The sequence below is a fragment of the Lithobates pipiens genome, unplaced genomic scaffold (genome assembly GCF_037356315.1).
Source record: "Lithobates pipiens isolate NorthernLeopardFrog02 unplaced genomic scaffold, aLitPip1_a1.2 Scaffold_28, whole genome shotgun sequence".
NCBI lineage: Eukaryota > Metazoa > Chordata > Amphibia > Anura > Ranidae > Lithobates > Lithobates pipiens.
In genome coordinates this window covers 113,394,108-113,411,991 of record NW_027507789.1, presented here as the reverse complement: position 1 = coordinate 113,411,991, position 17,884 = coordinate 113,394,108, and positions in this window count along the sequence as shown.

Below are 17,884 nucleotides of genomic sequence, written 5' to 3'. Positions count from 1 at the left end.
TGCATTCTGCTATACTCCGCTTTGTGTGGGGCGGCTCTTCCCATAGACTACCCAAATCGGTTCTCTTCAGACCAAGACGAAAAGGAGGACTTGGACTACCTAATCTATGGTGGTATTATCAAGCGGCACAGTTGAGCCAGATCTCCTGCATCTACTCTAACGGTAAGAAACCGGATTGGGTGGAAATGGAAAGACAAGCCATTCCCAACTTTACCATAGATTTTCTCATGTGGCGACCCCCCAAGTCCAGGCCTCCGATTATGTCACCCACTCTGTCTCACTCAATGGCCCTCTGCGATTCGGTTCACTCCAGGAACTCCCTGACTTCCCCGTGGCGCCCTCTAGCACACATTTTTAACAATCCTCAGTTTCCACCTGGACTTAACGTCAAAACATTTCAATGGTGGCTCAACAAGGGTCTCATTAGAATTGGGAACTACGTCAACTCTAATGGTCCCCTCACATTAGACCAGTGTATCTCTAAACTAGAGATGCCTCTGACCGAGAGATTTCGCTTCCGCCAAATCTCTCACTTTCTACACTCACTTTCCTCTCGTACATTAGGTCCACTGACAGTCACTCTCTATGAACAATGGTGCACATCAGCTGAGGTTATGAGAGGTGGTATCTCCCTGATTTATGCAGCTCTAGCAGATCCACAGGTTAAGACAGGATACATGCTGAAATGGGAGCGGGATCTGGACTTCGACTGGGACCTGGATACTTGGCATTGCAACTTTATGAGAGGGTTCAAGGGGATCATCAACGTCTCTCTAATGGAGGCCAGCCTCAAGGTGATTTCCAGATGGTATTTAGTCCCGCAACGACTTGCATCTATCTTCCCCCAATCTTCCCCACTTTGCTTTAGGGGCTGTGGCCACCTAGGATCCCTGATCCATACTTTTTGGGAATGCCCCAGAATCAGAAGTTATTGGAATGGTGTCTTTCACCTCATCCGCAAAGTCACGGGGCTTGGAATTCCCCAGGACCCCAAAATCGCTCTCTTCAATCAAGATATCCCTCGTGCGAAGAAATTCTCTCGAATTTTGGCCCAATTCATCCTTATTGGGGCAAAATTGTCCATTGCCAGGGCCTGGAAATCGCCTAGAGTCTCCCTCCACTATACTAAACGAAAGATTACTTGGATCATGCTCCAAGAACAGACTTCCGGTATAATTCTTGACAAAGTTGACCGATTCAAGAGCATATGGGAACCCTGGGCAAGTCATGTGGGGATCTCACTTGGTTATAACCTGTTCTCTTTTCCCCCCACTAGGGGTACTCCCTCAGACAGGTCGGGCCCTTCCTGAGGTCTCCTCTCTACTCCCCTCTTTCTTCATGTTATTCTTCTCCTTCCTCCCTCCTCCCTCTAACTCTTTCCCTAACCCTTCCTCCCCTCTGCCTTTTTTCCCTTATCTGCTTTTGTCCCAACTAACTGAGGCTGAAAATTTGGACCCTGCTCAGAGCGGGCCCCTGCTAACAGTGTTTTGCCTTAGTTTGGGAGGGCTCTGAGTTCCTGACACAGCAAGATCCCGGAAGGGGTGTTGGGGGCTCGGGGCAACTCCTGCCTCAAGTTGACTTTGGAGCCTTGCTCAATGTTGTAATTGAGAAAATTTCAGATATGAGCAGGCTGATGGGTTTTGTTCCATTCACTCTGCGCTTCACTTTGCAAACTATAGAACTTTTGCCAGTTATGATTGTACCTCTGTTGTGTAAACTCCTTCTTCACGACTCCCCTGCGTGGGAGACCCTCTGTTACATTTTTTATTATGTTTCAATAAAGCTCTTTTGAAACTCGAAAAAAAAAAAAAAAAAAAAAAAAAAAAAAGTGTAGCTCCAGTCAAAAACATGTTTAAGCTTTTTGGAAAACATAGGGAAGGGTTATCACCCCTGTATAATTTGTTTTGTCGTCCATCTTTTTTCATCTCACTTGCTGTTGTCTCCTTCCGTTTACAAGTAGGAGATGTTTGTAAGTTGGATGTTTGAAAGTAGGGGCCTGCCCTATATGCTCTGCAGAAATGGCGGAACAAGGTGTTGGTTTTGCCACAACATTGTAAGCCCTCAAAGTGACTCTTGGTGGGCGCTGGAGCGCCCTACTGTGAATGCTTATATCAAGAATTGTAGTTACATGCCATTGTTGAACAGTGGTAGAAAAATTGACCTTTGGTGGTTGTGGTGCTGGTGCCACAACACTATAAGTCCTCACAGTTACTCTGGGTGGGCACAGGAATGGGCCCTCCTGTGAAATATTATATCAAGAATTGTAATTACATGTCCCTGTTAAACAGGGGCAGAAAAATTGGGCCTTAGGCACTGGTGCTGGTGCCACCACACTGCAACCTCTCCCATATACTCTAGTTTTAGTGCAGGAATTAGCCCTGCTGCAAAGCATTGCATCAAAAATTGTAATTAAACGCCCCTGTTAAACAAGGGCAGAAAAATTGGGCCTTAGGCACTGGTGCTGGTGCCACCACACTGCAACCTCTCCCATATACTCTAGTTTTAGTGCAGGAATTAGCCCTGCTGCAAAGCATTGCATCAAAAATTGTAATTAAATGCCCCTGTTAAATAGGGGCAGAAAAATTGGGCTGATGGCATCACCCAGAACCAGAAATGTTCTTCCAACATATCAGCGGAGGAGGAAGAGGATAGGCAATCAACATAACAGGACAGTCACTCAGCATCAGCATAGGCAGTCTTGAAGGGATGTGATATTTCAAAAAAAATTATTCGGTTACATCAGCTTCAGGTGCTTGGTAACTGTGGGTGATCCAAGACTGATTCATCTTGATGAAGGTCAGTCGATCAACTGATTCGGTGGACAGGCACACCCTGAGATCGGTAACAAAGCCACCAGCAGCACTGAAGGTGCGTTCCGAAAGAACGCTGGATGCAGGACAGGCCAGTAGCTCAATTGCATACTTGCTCTGGCCAGTGATCCATCCTCAAGACCCAGTAAGCCAGAGGATTTTCGGTGGGAAAGGTGTCCAAGTCTGACCTTGCCCCTAGGTATTCCTGCACCATGTAAATCAGACGCTGGCGATGGTTGCTGGGACCGATCATACCTTGGGGCTGCGGACTAAAAAATTGTCTGAAAGCATCAGTCAGACGGCCACCTTCTCCACCGCTCCTTCTGACCGATGCCTCAGCAACATGTTGTCCAGGACAAGGAGTTTGTAACCTCCCAGTCTCTGGGAACGCGTTGCACAGACCTTTTTGCAAGGCCTCCCGGAGATGTCTCATCCTCTGCTCCCTCTGCGATGGCAAGATAAGGTCGGCAACCTTACCCTTGTACCGTGGATCAAGGAGAGAGGCCAGCCAGTAATGGTCCCTCTCCTTGATCCGCAGAATACGAGGATCCTTCTGCAGGCTTTGCAGGATCAGGGAGGCCATGCAGCGTAGGTTAGCTGAGGCATTCGGTCCGGAGTCCTCTGGGTCACTAAGGACAACATGATCCGCAGCTACCTCCTCCCAGCCACGTACAAGTCCATGGGTTTCTTGGGACTGTAAATCATCCCTACAAGACTGCTGCTGCTGCTGCTGATGCTGAGTGTCAGCCTCCACCTCCATGCTGACACAATCATCCTCCTCCTCCTCCTCTTCCTGTGTGATGGGTGGCACAGCAGGAACACTGTCTGGATAAAGGGGGCCTTGAAAGGCAAGGAAGTCCTCCTCTTCCTGCCTGTGTTCTGCCTCAAGTGCCCTGTCCATTAGTCCACGCAGCATATGCTCCAAGAGGTGGACAAGAGGTACAGTGTCACTGATGCATGCACTGTCACTGCTCACCATCCTTGTGGCCTCCTCAAATGGTGACAGGAGAGTGCATGCATCTCTGATAATGCCCCACTGGCGTGGTGAGAAAAAAACGAGCTCCCCTGACCCTGTCCTGGTGCCGTAGTCGCACAGGTACTCATTGATGGCCCTCTGCTGCGTGTGCAGCCGCTGCAGCATGGCCAACGTTGAGTTCCACCTGGTGGGCATGTCACATATAAGGCGGTTCTTGGGCAGGTTCAACTTCTTTTGGAGCTCAGCCAGCTGAGCACAGGCATTAAATGATCGGCCGAAATGCACACAGACTTCGCTGGCCTGCTTCAGGACATCCTGTAAGCCCGGGTACCTGCCCAAGAACCGCTGCACCATCAGGTTAAGGACATGAGCTACACAGGGCACATGGGTCAGTTGTCCCTGTCGGAGGGCGGAGAGGAGGTTGGTGCCATTGTCGCAAACCACCATTCCTGCCTTAAGCTGGCGTGGCATCAACCACCTCTCGGCCTGCCCCTGCAGAGCTGACAAAACATCCGCCCCAGTGTGGCTCCTGTCCCCCAAACAAACCAGCACAAGCATTGCATGGCATCGTTTTGCCTGCGTACTTGCGTAGCCCCTGGAACGCCTACGGAGCACCGCTGGTTCTGAGGACAGAGCACTAGAAGAGGCCATGGAGGAAGAAGAAGAGGAGGGGGTGGAGGAGAGAGGTGTGTCACAACCAATAGTAGCATTTTGGAGGCGTGGTGGAGGAACAACCTCCAACACTACTGCACCTTGTCCGGCGTCAACCACCTCTCGGCCTGCCCCTGCAGAGCTGACAAAACATCCTCCCCAGTGTGGCTCCTGTCCCCCAAACAAACCAGCGCAAGCATGGCATGGCATCGTTTTGCCTGCGTACTTGCGTAGCCCCTGGAACGCCTACGGAGCACCGCTGGTTCTGAGGACAGAGCACTGGAAGAGGCCATGGAGGAAGAAGAAGAGGAGGGGGTGGAGGAGAGAGGTGTGTCACAACCAATAGTAGCATTTTGGAGGCGTGGTGGAGGAACAACCTCCAACACTACTGCACCTTGTCCTGCATCCTTCCCAGCTGCCAGAAGAGTGACCCAATGGGCCGTGAAAGACAGGTAATGTCCCTGTCCATGCCTGCTGGACCATGAGTCAGCGGTAATATGCACCTTACCGCTGACCGCCCTGTCCAGCGAGGCAAGGACATTGCCTTCCACATGCCGGTAGAGAGCCGGAATCCCTTCCGTGAGAAAAAGTGGCGTTTGGGGACCTGCCCTGAGGAACCGCACATTGTACAAACTCACGGAAGGGGGCCGAGTCTACCAACTGAAAAGGCAGCAGTTGAAGTGCTCGCAATTTAGCCAAGCTAGCATTCAACCGCTGGGCATGTGGATGGCTGGGAGTGAACTTCTTTCGCCGGTCCAGCAGCTGCCTGCTATAATCGGACGTGGGTGTACTGCTAGCAGAGTGCCCGGAAGCACTTGACTGTGACACACCTAATTCTACACCTTCATTCCCCTCAGAGCAGGTTTCAGAGAGGACTGAAGGTCTAGTGGGGTTGGAGATGCCAGCTGATGAGGAGCAAGGAGAGGTCCGCTTTGTTCTTTGGTGTGGGTCTTTGAGGTACGCTTGCCAACGAGCTGCATGGCAGGTCAACATATGTCTGGTCAAGCATGTGGTGCCCAAGCAGCTGATGTTTTGGCCACGTGAGATACGCTTGAGACATATGTTGCAAATAGCAGCGGTGCGATCTGATGCACTCGTCTCAAAAAAGGCCCACACCAAAGAACTTTTAGAATAACGCGCAGAGGCAGCGCCCTGCACAGACGGAGCTCTGCGGTGTGATTCAGTCGGTGTGCTGCCCCTAAGCTGGCCCTCGGAGGGCATCCCGCCTCGTTGGACATGTGCCTCCTCCTCCTCCTCTCTCCTACCAGGCACCCACGTGGAGTCAGTGCCCTCATCATCCCCTCCCTCTTCATCGCTGGAGCAAACCTGGCAGTATGCTGCAGCTTGTGGAACGTGACTGCCAGATTGCTGTCCTTCTTGAGCATCCCCTCTCTCTGCATTCACGCTACTGCCTTCCTCTAGCTGAGTATCATCATCAGAGCCTACAAAACACTGGGCATCCTCCTGGAGCATGTACCCAACACTGTGCTCAAAGAGTTCAGGAGACTCCTCAGGAGGACGTGGTGGTTCTAGGGAAGGAGTCACTGATGACGAAATTGAGAGGAGGGAAGACGATGCGTTGGCAGCTGCTTTGCTAGTACCCTGAGACTGGGTGAGAGAGGATGAGGAGGATGAAGAGGGCTTGGTCATCCACTCTACCAAGTCGTTGGCATGTTGCGGCTCAACATGTCCATCTGTCGAAAAGAAGGACAAGCGTGTCCCATGGCCACGTGCTGATGATGACGATGATGACGATGCACCGCATCCACGACCAGCACTGTTGTCTTTAGACACAGAACCTGCTTGCCCTCCTTTATTGGCTCGCGCCTGTCTGCCTCTCCTTGCTGGCCTTCCAGACATGGTAATATCCTGAAGGAAGTTGGGAATAACAGCAATTGGGTAGTGTATATTGTGCTGCAGGCACACACAACTTCCAATAACTCCTGCAGATGGCAGATGGCTCAAATAGAGAAGAGCTATGTAGGTGGATATAGCGGTGTATACTGGGTTCAGAGCATGCAGACAGCACGCACAAGCTCCTACCACTGACTGCAAGCTCTATTTTAAACGATAAAGATAGTTTGCTATATAGGTGGATATAGTGGTGCGTACTGGGTTCAGAGCACGCAGACAGCACGCACAAGCTCCTACCGCTGACTGCAAGCTCTATTTAAAACGAGCAAGATAGTTTGCTATATAGGTGGATATAGCGGTGTGTACTGGGTTCAGAGCACGCAGACAGCACGCACAAGCTCCTAACACTGACTGCAAGCTCTATTATAAAAGATAGATATATCGCTAGCTATATAGGTGAATATAGCGGTGTATACTGCGGTCAGGGCACGCAGACAACAACCACTACAGAAGAGCAAGAACAAAAAATAGGCCGATAACGATCGGTGTATACTGTGTTGAAGGTACACAGAACACCCACTAACTGCTTCAGACGCCAACACACTACACAAGGCCGCCGCGCTGGCGGCCTTATATAGTGTGGGGCATGTACTACACAGCCTGAGCTATGATTGGCCACAGGCATCCTGCTTGTGGCCAATCATGGCTCTCCTCACTGCCGGCGCTGTGATTGGCCAAGCATGCGGGGTCTGCTTGAAAGGTCGGTAATGGGGAAGAGAGGTGGGGGAGAGGGCCACCAGTCCCCCTGACCCGCACAAAGACGACGAAATAGACCGATTCTTTACCCGATTAGGGCCAAAGAATCATCACGGCCCCCCGCTTCCAAGATGGCGCCATCCCACTTGTCAAACTCTCATGCAGCCTCACAAGGGGCTGCTTCCCAGCACTCCATGCCATATATGAGAACCAGACAGCGCGCCAGATCCCCAGCAGAGTCCGAAAACGGACCCACCTGCTCTGCATGCCATTCCCCAGAATCTCACCGCTCCTTCAGCAGCTGGAACATGGAGGCAGACATTAAGGCCTTGCCGACCAGACATGATTTTGAGGCCAGTGTACAGAGACTTGAACACTCATACAAGCAGGAGATATCAGAGCTGCGCAGAGATGTCACAAACACACTAGAGGATGTGGAACACACCGTGGAGGAGACTGTTCATACACTACAGTCGCATGAAGCCACCCTAAACGAACATACCTTACAGATCCAACAAATAATGTACCACCAAGATGACCAAGAAAATAGGGCCAGATGTAACAATACACGCATCCGCGGCCTCCCAGAGTCAGTTGAGACCAAAGACAAGGCCCCTGCAGTCATCTCCATGTTCAACGAATTACTCCAAAAACCCAAAGACACCCCTTTGGAACTTAATCGTGTACACAGAGCCCGACACAGAGCCCTCAGCCCGAAAAACCCAAACTTGGAGCACCCCAGAGATGTGATCTGCAGAGTGCATTTTTATGCGATTAAAGCAGACATAATGCAAGCAGCACGCACGCAGGAGGCCATACTTTTTAATGGCACCCAGGTCTCTCTACTCCCAGACCTCTCCAAGCTAACCCTGGACATGCGTCGTGCCCTGAAACCACTTTCAGGAGACCTGCAATCAAAACAAATCAAATACCGCTGGGGTTTCCCGTTTAACCTCTTTGCCTCTAAGGATGGGAAATCAGCAACATTCTGCACATTGGGAGATTTTCCAAATTTCCTGGGAACTTTTGAACTCCCACAGATCCCTATTCCTGACTGGCCACTTCATGCAGCTACTCCTGGACTTCCAGTCACCTTGGGATGGCAGAAAAAAATCCAAGAAAAACAAACGCTCCAGATCTGAAGCCTCCAAGTCGACAGCAGGATGAACTATCAGACTTGATCCCTAACTATCCAACTTATTTTTTACTCACAGGCAACAGACCTGTGAATCTGTCCCTGACTTCACAACTGCTGGGACATTACCTTACTAACCAGTGTTTTATTCTCTCCAATACAGGTTTTTGATTTGTTAGTATGGTAAACATATCCTCTTTCCACGAGTTATAAACTTTGTTATGTATTGCTCTCCCTCTTTTACTGTGGGACGCGTGTCCCCCCTCTCCCCCCCTCTACTTAGTTATAAAAGTTATAAATATCTAACGGTGGTAAAAGGACCCTGTGTGCCATTTGGTACACATGATGGTCCCCTGGGATTTCCCACCCCGAAGGCTATCTCTCCACATTATAAAATAACCTTGGCAATACATGGCCCTGAGCAGTAATCACTGCAATCATTAAAATATGTTTGACGTTGCTGCCCAGTGTGTGCGGGCCCCTCTATGCACCTGCTGTGATCCCAAACTTAGGGTTCTCAGCGCCCATAGCGGCCTTAGCTGACATGTTGTTCATAACACAAATAGTATGGCCCTTGAGGCCTCGGTCTTCTGTTTTTCCCCTTTTCTTTAACTTTCAATTTTTTCTCATACTCTCCCACTACTCACCTGCCATTACCAATCGTTCTTTGCCCGCCTCGCCCCCCAAACCCCCTTTCCCTGAGACAGCAGGCCTCTCCAACAATACTACTCTCCAACCCCCTAAACCACCCCCCCATGACTACACAAGCCTCCCTGAGAGTCTCCTCTCTTAATTGTAGAGGCCTCAACACCCCCGAGAAGAGAAGGCAAATATTATACCACCAAATTCTTCTACTCCAGGAAACTCATTTTAGATCCAACACAATCCGACTTCTTCTTCATAAACAATACCCTACCTGGTTCCATAGCACCAACCCCTTAGCAAGATCCAAAGGTGTCTCCATTGCCTTTCATGCCTCGTTCACACCAGATGTGCTTGACTCTTATATTGACCCGCAAGGGAGATTTGTCTTTCTTAAATTGTCATATATGACTATGATATACACATATTGGCACAGTGGTGTAGTGGTTAGCACTCTCACCTAGCATTAAGAAGGGTCACTGGTTCAAATTCCAACCGCGACACTACCTGCCTGGAGTTTGTATGTTCTCCCTGTGCCTGCATGGGGTTTCCTCTGAGCACTCCGGTTACCTCCCACAATCCAAAGACATGCAGGGAGGTTAATTGGCTTCTGTCCAAAATTGGCCCTAGTATATGAATGGGGACCTTGGATTGTGGGTTCCTTAGGGACCAATGTGAATGTGCAATGTACAGGGATAGGGACAATTGTAGACACTCACTCAGGTTGGACTGGTGCATTTGTTACATAGTTAGCCAGGTTGAAAAAAGACACAAGTCCATCCAGTTCAACCTTAAAAACAAATAAATAAAATAAAAAATAATCGTACAATCCAGATACCCAATTTTATGCCCACTATTGATCCAGAGGAAGGCGAAAAAAAAACCCCAGCAGAGCATGCTCCAATTTACTACAGCAGGGGAAAAAAATTCCTTCCTGATCCCCCAATAGGCGATCGGATTTTCCCTGGATCAACTTTACCTATGTTAGTACCTAGTTATATTATGTACCATCAGGAAAGTATCCAAGCCTTTCTTAAAGCAATCTACTGAACTGGCCAGAACCACCTCTGGTGGGAGTCTATTCCACATTTTCACTGCTCTAACTGTGAAGAAACCTTTCCGTACTTGAAGCTGAAATCTCTTTTCCTCTAGACGTAAAGAGTGCCCCCGTGTCCTCTGGGTTGACCGTACAGAGAACAACTCAACACCAAGTTCACTATATGGACCCCTAATATATTTGAACATGTTAATCATATCCCCCCTTAATCTCCTCTTCTCAAGAGTGAATAAATTTAGTTCCTCTAATCTCTCCTCATAGCTGAGTTCCTCCATGCCTCTTATCAGTTTGGTTGCCCTTCTCTGCACTTTCTCCAGTTCCCCGATATCCTTTTTGAGAACTGGTGCCCAAAACTGAACGGCATATTCCAGGTGAGGTCTTACTAATGATTTGAACAGGGGCAAAATTATATCTCTTTCTCTGGAGTCCATACCTCTCTTAATACAAGAAAGGACTTTGCTCGCTTTGCAAACAGCAGCTTGGCATTGCATGTTGTTATTGAGCTTATGGTCTACCAAAACCCCCAGATCCTTCTCCACTATGGATTCCCCCATTTGTTCAACCTTACTAACTATGAAACTATGAATAATCAATGTATATTCTCCAAACCAGGACCAACTGCAGTTCCTCGCTTTGGTACAACCAACACGATCCTGGAAGGTGACCTCAATGCCACTCTGATACCATGCCTGGACACCTTGATGGGTAAGTCCTCAATCTCCCCAGCATCTCTGACCAAAATCTGCTCTTTACTCAATGACCTAACCCTAGTTGATGTTTGGAGAACACTGCACCCCACAACTAAGGATTATACCTATTACTCTCCCACACACTCCACTTAAAGTAGGCTAGACTACATCTTCATCTCGCAATCCTTACTGGAATACTCCCCCACAGCATCCATAGGCCTCACCCTTTGGTCCGATCATGCCCCCATTCACGTGAGCCTGGGAAACATACCCACACATAAAAAAAGATCATCATGGAGACGGAATGACAACCTCCTTTTTGACTCAGTATGTACCCAAGACATCATACAGTCGATTAGGAACTTTGTACAGGATCACGCACACAACGACACCAACCCTCTCACAAAATGGGAGGCACTAAAATGTGTCCTCAGGGGCAAATTTATACAACATGGCTCCCGTCTTAAACGGGCGTGAATAGCTGACATATCACGCCTTCTTGACACTATAGCCTGTCTGGAGGAGTCCCATAAACGTACTCCTGACCCCACTAGACTGTTAGAACTGACCACCGCCAGAAGAGACCTCCTACAAATTTTTGCAGAACGCTCCTTAGTGGTGAGAGATAAAGGACAATTCACCCACTACTCTCAAGCCAATAAATGTGGCAGGCACCTTGTAAGCACTCTCCAACCTTGACAAGTAAGGAAAGCCATCCCCCTTATCAATTCCCCCAAGAAAGGGAAAATACAGACTAACTAGATATTGCTGACGAATTTCGTCACTTCTACTCCGCGCTTTACAACCTCAACCCCCTGGTAATGTCGACCATGCCCCATACGACCAAACCAACACAAGACCTACTTTCCTACATTCTGGAAACTGCCCTACCAACTATTCCGGCCTCGGACGTGGGGGAATTAGACTCCCCCCTTTCCGAAGGGGAATTTCAACTGGCCATAAAAACCCTAAAAAAATGGCAAAAGCCCCGGCCCAGATGTGTTTTCCCCACGTTTTTATAAGACGTTCTTGTCAGTATAAACTTTCTCTCTATGCGGATGATCTCCTCTACGTGACGCAACCCCATTTTAGCATCCCATCCATACTTACAGAGATACACAGGTTTGGACGTCTCAGCAACTATAAGTTAAACATCTCCAAAACAGAAACACTGAATCTCTCCCTAGCACAATCCACCCTGTCCTCCCTTCAAACCAACTTCTCCTTCCAATGGCAAAAGTCCATCTCATACTTAGGTACAGCCACCCCAACACATATACACGCACTTAACTTCAGCCCATTATTTACGAAACTTAGGCGCCTCGCAGAAAGTAGAATGGAAAGACCAATGTCATGGTTTGGACGCATGAACACATTAAAAATGGATATTCTCCCCAAGCTTTTATATTTATTTCAGGCCTTGGCAATTGCCCTCCCATCTGCTTTCTTCCGTTCGCTACGCTCCTTGGCCATCATATTCGTTTGGAAGGGCAATCACCCAAGACTGAAACATAAGCTCCTATGTTCCCATACCTCCATACCTCGATCGACCTCCGTGCACTGCTTTGGGGATATGAGCAAACCCACAAATCCCTCCCAACATTATCTCCCCTCACTAAAGATGCGCTCACAATTTGGTACCGTAGGAGGGAGAACTATGCACTATCCAATGACCCAGGCCCCCTTACCCCGCTTTTTGACAACCCAGCCCTCCCGGAAGGTAGCTTGACGCAAACTCTAGACAATTATAGTAGAACCTCCTGGCCCACAGCACAGCAATTTGTCCACAGTACTTCGGGCACCTTTGTAACAGACCAATCCACTACAACTTGCAACATAACATGGCTTACCCACTTTCACCTGACCTCTTATTGCAAGAAACGTCATAATTCCAAATAGATCCATAGGCCTCTAACGAGCTTCGAACATCTATGCACACTTCCAGAAACCCCCAGACATATCCTGTCACTGATTTATAAAATGATATTAGATCATACTCACAGTACCCTACCAAACTACATGAAAACTTGGTCAGAGGAGCTGGGGAGAGACATAGAAGTAGAATGGAGTAAAGCCTTTCTCTTTACCCACAAATCATCTATCTCGAGCTACACTCAAGAGAAAAATTACAAGCTGCTATCTAGGTGGTACCGAGTGCCAACCAATCTCAGGATCGTGTTTCCCTCTGTCACTGACATCTGCTGGAGATATAGCTCTGTAAAGAGTACGTACAAACACATCTGGTGGGATTGTGACGAGATCCGACCAATCTGGACTCAGATCTTCCAAATCTACTCTGAAATACAATGGTGTGAAAAAGTGTTTGCCCCCTTCCTCATTTCCTGTTCCTTTGCATGTTTGTCACACTTAAGTGTTTCGGAACATCAAACCAATTTAAACAATAGTCAAGGACAACACCAAAAAATGGTAAACACAAAATGCAATTTGTAAATGAAGGTGTTTATTATTAAAGGTGAAAAAAAATCCAAACCATCATGGCCCTGTGTGAAAAAGTGATTGCCCCCCTTGTTAAACCATACTATAACTGTGGTTGTCCACACCTGAGTTCAATTTCTATAGCCACACCCAGGCCTGATTATTGCCACACCTGTTCACAATCAAGGCATCACTTAAATAGGAGCTGCTTGACACAGTAAGGTCCACCAGAAGATCCTTAAAAGCTACACATCATGCCGAGACCCAAAGAAATTCAGGAACAATTGAGAAAGAAAGTAATTGAGATCTATCAGTCTGGAAAGGGTTATAAAGCCATTTCCAAAGCTTTGGGAATCCAACGAACCACAGTGAGAGCCATTATCCACAAATGGCGAAGACATGGAACAGTGGTGAACCTTCCCAGGAGTGGCCGGCCGCCCAAAATTACCCCAAGAGCGCAGCGACGACTCATCCAAGAGGTCACAAAAGACCCCACAACAACGTCCAAGGAACTGCAGGCCTCACTTGCCTCAGTTAAGGTCAGCGTTCATGCCTCCACCATCAGGAAAAGACTGGGCAAAAATGGCCTGCATGGCAGAGTTCCAAGGAGAAAACCACTGCTGAGCAAAAAGAACATCAAAGCTCGTCTCAATTTCTCCACAACACATCTTGATGATCCCCAAGACTTTTGGGACAACATTCTGTGGACCGATGAGACAAAAGTGGAACTCTTTGGAAGGTGTGTGTCCAAGTATATCTGGCGTAGAAGGAACACTGCATTTCATAAAAAGAACATTATACCAACAGTAAAATATGATGGTGGTAGTGTGATGGTCTGGGGCTGTTTTTCTGCTTCAGGACCTGGAAGACTTGCCGTGATAAAAGGAACTATGAATTCTCCTGTCTACCAAGAGATCCTGAAGGAGAATGTCCGACCATCTGTTCGTGTACTCAAGCTGAAACGAACTTGGGTTCTGCAGCAGGACAATGATCCTAAACACACCAGCAAGTCCACCACCGAATGGCTGAAGAAAAACAAAATGAAGACTTTGGAGTGGCCTAGCCAAAGTCCTGACCTGAATCCTATTGAGATGTTGTGGTATGACCTTAAAAAGGCCGTTCATGCTCGAAAACCCTCTAATGTAACTGAATTAGGACAATTCTGCAAAGATGAGTGGGCCAAAATTCCTCCAGGACGCTGTAAAAGCCTCATTGCACGTTATCGCAAACGCTTGGTTGCAGTTGTTGCTGCTAAGGGTGGCCCAACCAGTTATTAGGTTTAGGGGGCAATCACTTTTTCACACAGGGCCATGATGGTTTGGATTTTTTTTCACCTTTAATAATAAACACCTTCATTTACAAATTGCATTTTGTGTTTACTTGTGTTGTCCTTGACTATTGTTTAAATTGGTTTGATGTTCCGAAACACTTAAGTGTGACAAACATGCAAAGGAACAGGAAATGAGGAAGGGGGCAAACACTTTTTCACACCACTGTATATGACAAACCCCTTACTCTTTCCCCTTCCATTGCCCTCCTCTCCATACTACCTGGTACTGTCAAATCCCAAAAACAAGGCCTCCTGAAAATTTTCCTTAGTGCAGGTAGGCAACTAATTCCTAGACACTGGAAAACATCCAACTCCCCACCCCTTATAGAATGGGTGAATGAGATAAACAGTGTCATGCTTATGGAGGAGATGCAAGCCAAATCCCTAGATAAATATGCAACATTTTCCTTTATCTGGAGTATATGGAGGAATTACTTTGCCTCAGATAAACTAAAACATAGACTCTCAACAGTGACTACACCTTAATCAGACAACCCACCCCCAAAACAGGGTCTCTGTACCATAATCTGGTAACACCTAGTTGGTCAGGCCTCCCTTCCTTGCCTTCCCTCTCCCCCTTACCTCTCCCCCTTTTTTCTTCTTCTCAAACTATCCTCCCACTATATCTTTCTTACTTTAATTTTCTTCCAACCTATTCCCCCTTGGCAATATCTAGCCATACCCTGAAACTGTACGTACTCTAGTCCTAACTTATATAGAATTTAAATCGGTCTTGAGACCTGATATATACCAGCACTTTTGTACAGATACATTTCTTAAGTTTTGTTCTATATATTGATTTCCCTGGCTTCTGGGCACAGCAGGCTCCCAATGGGGTGCCCGAACCACGGGAGATCACAGTCTTAGCAATGCTTGTACAATGTTTATAATCCTACCTCAATGAATTTCACTCAGGATATACGCATAATGCCACGTACATACGATAGAATTACGCATTATAGCATTACGCCGGACAATTCGATCGTGTGTGGGGTCCAGTGGACTTTTTCATCATAAGGTCTGGCAGACTTAGAAAGTAGTTTTGACTCAAAATTTGTCCGCTGGACTTGGCTTTCAGCGGACAATCCGTTCGTCAGTGTGCTAGTTCGGCAGACTAAGAATGACGCATGCTCTGAAGCAAGTACGAGAAGGAAGCTATTGGCTACTGGCTATTGAACTTCCTTTTTCTAGTCCCGTCGTACATGCTGTATGTCATCGCGTTAGAAATCGTCAGACTTTCGGACTGTCCGTGTGTGGCCAAGTCCGTTTGTTAGAAAGTCCGGCGGATTGTTTGCTGGATTGTTTGACTAAGTCTGCCGGACAATTCGATCGTGTGTATGCGGCATAAAAGACATAGAATGTACTACTTATTGAATGGCTTGTAATTGTTATACCAGATTGCCCGTTGTTGGGCACCTGGTCTTTTATCTGTTTTTTTTTTTCTTTTCTGTTTACACACGTTCTGAAAACAAACAATAAAAACGTATTGAACCTAAAAAGTGTCCGATCTGTCCGCCGCAATGTTGCAGTCCCGATAAAAATCAATAATCTCCGCCATTACTGGTAGAAAAAAAATAATAATAATAAAAATGCCATAAATCTATCCGCTATTTTGTAGACACTATAACTTTTGCGAAAACCACTCAATATACACTTATTGCGATTTATTTTACAAAAAATATGTAGAAGAATAAATATTGGCCTAAACTGATGAATACATTTGTTTTTCTTTTAAAATTTGGGATATTTATCATAGCAAAAAGTAAAAAAAGATTGTGTTTTTTTCAAAATTGTTGCTCTTCTTTTGTTTATAGCACAAAAAAATAAAAAAAATTTTTTCGTGGTATGATCACATACCACGAAAAAAAATCTCTATTTATGGGGAAAAAAAGGACGTAAATTTTGTTTGTGTACAATGTCGCATGACCACGCAATTGTCAGTCAAATCTAAGCAGTGCAATATCGCAAAAAATGGCATGGTCAGGAAGGGGGTAAATTCTCCCGGGGCTAAAGTGGTTAATGTACTTGGGCCAAAAAACATAAAAGGCATGGAAATGATTCTGCAGCATTTGACAATATAGTTAGAAGGGCCCTGCCCAAAAGAGCTTACAATCTACAAGGGTAGGACACTAAAAATTAGACACATTAAAAAAATAAGTCACATTAGAAAAGCAGGGATACAAATCAAGCTAATAACAAGCATTAATAACCTTTTTGGTGTTCAGAAGTCCTCAAAACAAACCCCAAAAACGTTACATGGCAGGGATACAAATCAAGCTAATAACAACAGGCAAACCTTTGTGGTGTTCAGAAGTTCTCGCCCCAAACCCACAAAAAGCTAAATGGCAGGATTATCATACGCAAAAACAGACAAAATGAATACAACAGCCAAAAAGGCAGTGCAAAAACTACATTGACAGACCTTTAAATAACCTAGCTAGGATTGCTACCACACCCACCTAGACCCACCCAGTAAAGGACACCCCCCCAGTGTAATGGATGCCATCTCTTCATGTATGCCTCAAGTGCTCACACCTGTTCATCAGGAATACATGCTCTTTACAAATGAAAGAATGCATCAGCATAGATATCTGTGCAGGGTAAACTTCAAAATAACAAATGTCCAAGGCTCTGGCCATGATCAGTGATCCCAAAAATCTCCAAATTAAACTTGTACGTTGTTGGGCATGTGGAGGATACAAAACAGGAAATCACAACTTTGTGAGGGCTGCTTCACACAAATTGTTGACAAAACGCATTCATCATCAGCATACAACATTAAAATATGTGTGCATAATCACACCAGACTTATACATCCATATTTGGCCCAAAACACCACAATTCTATATTTGGTGCAAACCCACACTTGCTTAATTTATAATGTTACTTCTTGGGGTTCCATTATGTGAAACCCATCAAAAATGGTGAAAAATAAAATTTAACAACACAAAAGAGGAAGAACATAAGAACCTCTAGCCAGGTAGCAGGATTGGGATTTGAATCAAGAACCTCAGTGCTACTAGGCAGAAGTGCAAGTTAGCCACTATGCTGCAACATGTATGTAGGCTGCATCTCTCTAGTGCGAAACAGTCCTAAATCCAAGGGGTGCAGGAAGTTAATCTATGCAGATGTACTGTGGAAGGCCAGAGACCCATTGAACAACCTGTTTCTTGCAAAGCACCAACAAGAAGATACCGTACTAAAAATAACGTGAAAAGTGAAAAATAAAAATGAAAATAAAAGTAAAAGTAAAAAATAAAACATAAAAAAACGAAAACAATACCCCCTATCAGCAGCAGCTCTAATTTGTGAGATATGCACAAGTCAAAATGTAGTAACAGAAAAAAGCTGCGCTAACTTCTATATACGTGATATATATATATGACCCCTATTTATACATTCAATAAAGAGACAATCCAATATTATATACAATAGTGAAAAATAAAGTCCAATTGAGTAGGAGGTGAATGAAAATTATGAATGTACAGACACCACCAACGCATTATCCACCACCACATAGATTTCGCGCTTAACAGAGGCAAGCTTAA